The sequence below is a fragment of the Pteropus medius genome, unplaced genomic scaffold (genome assembly GCF_902729225.1).
Source record: "Pteropus medius unplaced genomic scaffold, Ma_sr-lr_union100, whole genome shotgun sequence".
In the NCBI taxonomy this organism is placed as follows: Eukaryota; Metazoa; Chordata; class Mammalia; order Chiroptera; family Pteropodidae; genus Pteropus; species Pteropus medius.
In genome coordinates this window covers 24745594-24751593 of record NW_024349802.1, presented here as the reverse complement: position 1 = coordinate 24751593, position 6000 = coordinate 24745594, and the positions used below count along the sequence as shown (strand labels likewise).

Here is a 6000-nt window from a genome sequence, read left to right as displayed (position 1 = left end):
GGGGTTAGGGATCAAGGGCCATGACTCAGTCCCAAAACTTTAGGCTTCAGGAACTGCAGGGGATCATTCTGGGATCTGATCATGGAGCCTTCAGTAGGGACATCCCACTTTATTCATCCTCCCCACAAAATAGCCTAGTGCAGTACTTGGCACCCAATAGGCAATCATTTGTAGATTGCATTTTAAGTATCTTCCTTTTCCCCCATTAGAGGACAGTCAACCCAACCATGTTATGCTTCTTCTGCCAGCTTAATTTAGCTCTGATCTCAGTACTTAGGAAAACAGAAGAAAGAGTGGGGCTGTGTAGCATCCTGAGAGTGGAGCTATGCAAGGGGGTGTGAGGAAGGAAGAAGGCGAGGGCGGCAGAGGGGGCTAATACTCCCACCTCAGCTCATCTCCTCCCGCAGCAAACGCTCAGCCTCCGCCCTCTCTTTCCATTCCGGACCCCCACCGGGGAGGTGAGAGGGCAGCGCCAGCGAGGCGGTGGCAGGGCTCTGTCACGTTCATTCCCTGCTGCTTTTCTAGTCCCCAGTTTCCTCGCCCCTCCTCCCTCCTCCCCAGCCGAGGTTTGGAGGCGATTCCCCTTTAGTGACTGAGCCGATTGCTTCTGGACGAACGGCGCTTCGCCTCTCTAGCGTCTTTGTCTCCTCCTCCTAAGAGGCTCCGGGGCCCGGCGCAGGGTCTGCAGCGGCCGCCGCAGCAGCTGGAGCCAAGCCGTGCCCTACGCGGCCGCCGGGAGCCGCACCCGCGCTGGGTGGAGGCGCGGGAGGACGCCAGCCGAGCCACGCACTGCCCCGCCGCGTCCCGCGCTCCAGCCGCCGCGTACCAACGCCGCGGTAGCGGCGGGGAAACCAGCCCGCCCGGCCACCCAGGTCCGGGGTGGACAGCGGGGCTAGCAGCCGGGTGCAGATAGCGGCCGCTGCAGCTCTGGTAACGCGCGCACCCCCAGACATACGCACCCAACGCCTCCTCCCTGCGCCACGAGGATGGAGCAGCCACCCCGGCCCGGGACTGGCGCAAGGTAAGGTGCGGCCGCCTGTTGCTTTTCACAAACAGCGGTATTGTCCCTCTCACTGCCAGCGTGCCTAGGCCGTTGCTCCCGGAACAAGTAGAGGAGAACTAGCACACCGATTTTGAGCCATGCCCCAAATCCCCGCTCCCTTTGGCGCAGACCCTTGGAGAGACACCTCCTGGCGAGGGGAAGTCGACCCTCTGCTCGCGTGCAGCCGGCTGCAGTGCAATAGTCTACAAACTTTTGTGCCCCCTCCTTGCGCGGTGCTCACCTCGTGCAGTGCAAGTTGCACGTCTAGTTCTCGCGTGCACCCTTCCCCGCACCCCCCTCCCTTGCCGTATACATCTGCCCATTTCTCTCTGTGTGTTTTTGCCCGTCGACTTTTCACTCCCTGCAGCTCGCGCTAGAGAGGTGAGGGTTTGGGACCCAGCAGTGCTCATCCTGCCTGTAGGAGCTGGTTAGGAGCCGAGATGGTGGAATAGGAGAGGTGGGAAGTGGAGGAAGGCTGCGGCCACTCCTGGGGCTCTGTCCAGCGCGGCGGGAATCGCTTCATCTTGCATATGCCACCCCCAACTCGGTAATGAAACCCTTGGAGGGGCTTGCGGCTGTACGCCGTGGGAACGCCAAGTGCAGATCGGGTGGGTGAAGTAAGTGGTTTTGAGAGGGAAACGGTTGCTGGTGGGAGTAGGGGGAGAAGCTGAAGCTCGGGGATAGATCTGGTTGAGCGGGAACCAAAAGCCTCTGCTAATGTGTGAGATGGGCCAGCCCCAAGCAGTCATCTACCTGATGAGGAGGAAACGGGATTTGAGTCCGGAGGGCGCTGGCCCCGGCGGGTAAATACAGATGGGGGAGGGGCTGGGTACCTGGGGAGGCACAGGAAGGCGGATTGGAGACCCGGAATGCCGGGGCCCTGGGGGACTTGGGAAGGCCTTCTGGGTGACTGGCAAGGGGCGATCTCCCTCTCCAGGAGAGACAAACCCCCCAGGGAGCTTCTGAATGCGTTGGTGTCTCGGGAGGTGACTGAGTGGTTAGATCATGGACCGGGGATGCTTTTCCTGGCTCTAAGAGGACCGTAGTCCTCTCCTTTCTCTGGCACCGGCTTCCACACCCTTCCATCTCCGCAGCCGGGTCTGTAGACCCACGCCCACCTTTCCTGCGGGGCGCTCAGGAGTTAAGGATGTCTCCACAGCCGCAGGGTGGGAAGGGGATTCCTGGCCCCCAGAGGGAGCGGTGTGTGCGAGGTAGGAGGAGAGTCCCCAGCGCCAGGCGAGTTGACAGGGGTCCAAACCGGTTGGAGGAGAGCGCTGGGGCAGGGACTACAGTAGGGGCCCCCTTTCCTCACCTCCCCTCTGCGAATCACACCTGGGTGGAGCAAGGGAGTAGCAGAGACCCATGCTGAGCCCAGAGGTTCGTGAGCGCAGAGTTGGACAGCTAGGGGGGTGTGGGCATCGGGCGAAGGAAGACCGGGCTCCCAGACCCGGGCGCCCGCGCCGTAGGTGCGTCTGTCCGCCTTGCAGTCTCTAGGTAGATCCTTCCGGTTGTTCCAGACGCTTTGGCGGATGCCAGAAGGTTAGCCTCTTTCCTCCTTTGCACCCCAGAAATCTGGGATGGAAGAACATTTGCGGGAGGGGGCCTAGGCTGCTGTTGCAAAGAAGGGACACCCTCTCTCCGGGCTCCATTTATCCTGGTGGGGAATATCCTGGGCTGCAGAAAGCCCGGACGCACCTCATTTAACCCTTCCCACTTTGAGTTGGTGCACGCCCCTCTCCAAGCAGCGCCTTTGGCTAGGCGTCCGGTTCTCGGTTTCTTACTGTAACTATAAAAGAAGAATGTGGAGGTTGCGTGGATCTGGAACTGAGTCAAACCCTCTGGTCCACCCTGTCCAAACCTCCCACGTACAGGCTTTTAAAAGGGGCACAACCGTCTCTGCGGTTTGCCCTGTAGACATCTCCTGCTCTCCCGTACCAGCCGTGAGAAAGCAGAGCTCAGCGTAGTCCCCTTTGGGAGCCCCACGCCTTGGCCCTTCCGGAAGAGACGTCGATTCGCCAGGGCTCTGGGGAGGAATCCTGAGTTCGGTCCTCCCATCCTGGGGCACCCCTGGAACAGCGAGTTCCCCGTCGCCCCGCTGCAAGCTTCAGAGCCTCAGGAGCGGGAACGGGGATTCCCTCCGTGGAGGCTCCGGGGGCAGCTTTTGAGCACAAAGGCCACACCCTCACAGGCCAGGCATCGGGGGAAAGAGCACTGGCTTCTTCCGAATTACCTTGGATACCTGAGGTAGGACCCCGGAATTAAGTCCCTCATTTGGCCAGATTTAGCTTCCGACGCCCCAGGGCCCATTTCTTTCCGGGTGCTTATCTCCTGGATTTGTGCTCAGGTCACTTTCCTTGCCTAGAAACAGATTGGAACGTGTCCTTTGCGAACACTTGAAGGAATACTTCATATCCGCACTAAGGCGTTTTGTTTGTTTGTTTGTTTGTTTTTTCAGATTGCTGAGCTATTCTGGGGAGAAAGGTAGTAGTAATAATAATAATCAGCGCTAGCATTTATTGAGCCCTTTACTCTGTGCCAGGCATTATTCTAGATATTTTATGCACACTTCTTTAGTTTCAATGCTCACAACAACCCTAGAAGATAAAGTTAATTTTCCCATTTTATTGGTGAGAAAACTAAGCCATGGAGAAATTAAGTTCTTTGCTCTTAGTCATCCAGCCAGTAACTGGTGGGGGAAATTGATGGTACACCTGGCCTTCTCAGGGTCTGTTGGGATGCACCTTGTGTAGAATAGGATCCTCGTACTGGAAGCAGACTTAGGGAACCAGCTGCTCGCACTGGTCTTCTCTTCTGAACCTTTTGGTAGACATTCCCTTTTTAGATGAGAGGAGAAATGGGAGGAGGGATCCAAAAGTGAGCAGAGATTTGCTCTGTGGTCACAAATTGCAGAGACTGTATTCTGCAAAATCCTTTTCTAGTGATTGGACCACAAAATAGTAGAGCTAAAGGTATCTCAGACATCACCCCTCCCAATCCAGGGGCAGAGAGGAGATATGGTGAGTGCTCAAGGCCACTCAGGTGTTCCTAGTGTAACTGGTACTTAGAACCACTGTCTTCTGACCTTTGGTCAAATAAACTATGTTTTTGCATAAATACATTGTGTTCACTGCTGCTGTTTCTCAGCATCTTAAAATTAATTAGGGGAAAATTAAGTAATTAGGAAAAAACTTGTTTGTTAAAAAAAGACTATTTTGCTAATTTTTCATAAATGCCTCAATCAGCACAATAAAAAAAAAGTCACTATCTTATAATTGACGAGTATGCCTCTTTTGCAAAAGATTGCAATAGAATATTTATAAGCCTTCGAATCAACAAAAATCACCTAACTCTGCCACCTTTTAGATGATTCTAAATAAAATCAAATGGATTCACCATCACTTTAGTGAAGTTCTTCTGTCAAGTTGAGTAGGGCTGTCCTGCTCTGCTCCCAGGTATTTGTGAAAATAAGAGAAAATGTAGTACATCAAAGGGAAAAATCCTTTTGAATTCAATGAAATGATTTGTTATTATTTCTTCTGGATTTCTGAACATTGGGTGAAACTTTAGGCTGATGTAAATGTGAAGCAAAACAATATCTTTCTAGTGGATACACTTGGGGTTTAGAAAGGGGAAAACTAGTTCTTTGCCATTTTCTTACCCACTTTAACAAAGGGGACTTTCTCCATAAACTTAGGTATTCCATATACTGCTAGGCATTCTTATAGGACAGAATTCTGGTTTCTAAGAATATCCATGTCTTTTCTCTGTAGCTACAGTACCAAGATGTCCCCCCTGGAGCCAAACCAACAAAAAGTCAGCTGGAGCAGTTAGAGAGGAGAACTGGGAAAAGCCTGTTTCTCAGAATCACATCAGAGTGGTAGGAGTTACAGGCAGATGATGGAGACTCAGTGCACTTGTGTCACCTGGAAGAGGATTTTCATCCCTGATGCCCTGACAAGCAGTAACCAGGGATGGAAGAGGAAAAGGTGAAGGTGAAGGAACAGAGCTGTCAGGAAGGCAAGGAGTTGGGGAGGTGACACATGGTCGATGAAGGGCTTTGTGTGACAGAAATGGCCATAGAGAGTCCACACTAAGAGATGCTCATCTTCTTTCCCTCCTGCCACCACCTCAATCTTCCTTCTGTGTTGGGTTGGTTGATCTGAATCCCAGAAGCCTCAGTTATATGAAGGAAAGCATTCACTTTCTGGAGAATTCATTAGAAATGAGCATTGTTTTTACATTAGTAGGGAAAAATATGCACAGCTGCCTCACTCTTCATGGAGAACCATTAAAAATCATCCCGGAAGAGTAATCTTTTGAAGGTGGGGTGCAGGTTTAGTTGGATTATAGCAGTGTTAGAGAACATACTGCTGTAACACTGAAATCGGGTATGACGAAATCTAAGGGGAAAAAAATGGTCTGTCTTTTAGGAACCACAGGAAGAGAATCTTTTTGTACCAGTGCATATATCCTGATTCCCAATTCCTAGCTTTTTCAGAGGTGATAGGAGAGTTAGCTATATCCTCATCCTAATGATATGATAGTAACGGTGATCCACATCCTCTTTATTTCTTTTTCTCCTGTGTGGTGTAGTGTTGAAGGGTCCACACAACACTTCTGTTGGGGCAATTCCTTAGGTGCGTGTTTATCTTAAGTCATATAAATATGAGTTTGCTGTCAGAATGACAATTACTATTAAACAAACTGCTCCGGGAAAAAGGTTATAAAAAAAAGAAAAAATTTTATTCAGAATGCAATGAATAAATATGTTTATGCAATATGTAGTATGAATTAAAATTCTCAGATACTTAAAAATAAAAAATAATAAAAAACCAGAGCATCTGAACTTGACCTATTTTTAATAACAAGAAAAGCCGAATAATAAAATTCTGTGGAATTTGAAGATATTGGCAAGGGAAAGACAGTAGAACCTGAGAAGCTTTACTCTAAAGGACTTT

At 51.1% G+C, this 6000-nt stretch overlaps 1 protein-coding gene across 2 annotated transcripts in view; it reads left to right on the top strand.

The window, feature by feature from the left end:
* The first annotated feature begins 556 nt into the window (after nt 1-556).
* Nucleotides 557-6000, top strand: part of LRRC3B (leucine rich repeat containing 3B) — a 78096-nt gene continuing 72652 nt past the window's right edge. Inside the window, exon 1 of one of the 2 annotated variants that reach the window (XM_039836725.1) lies at nt 557-1021. The gene's annotated coding sequence lies outside the window, so the exon portion shown is untranslated. Of the gene's footprint in view, nt 1022-2960; nt 3287-6000 lie in introns of those variants that run through there. The other variant, XM_039836726.1, reaches the window with a different exon arrangement.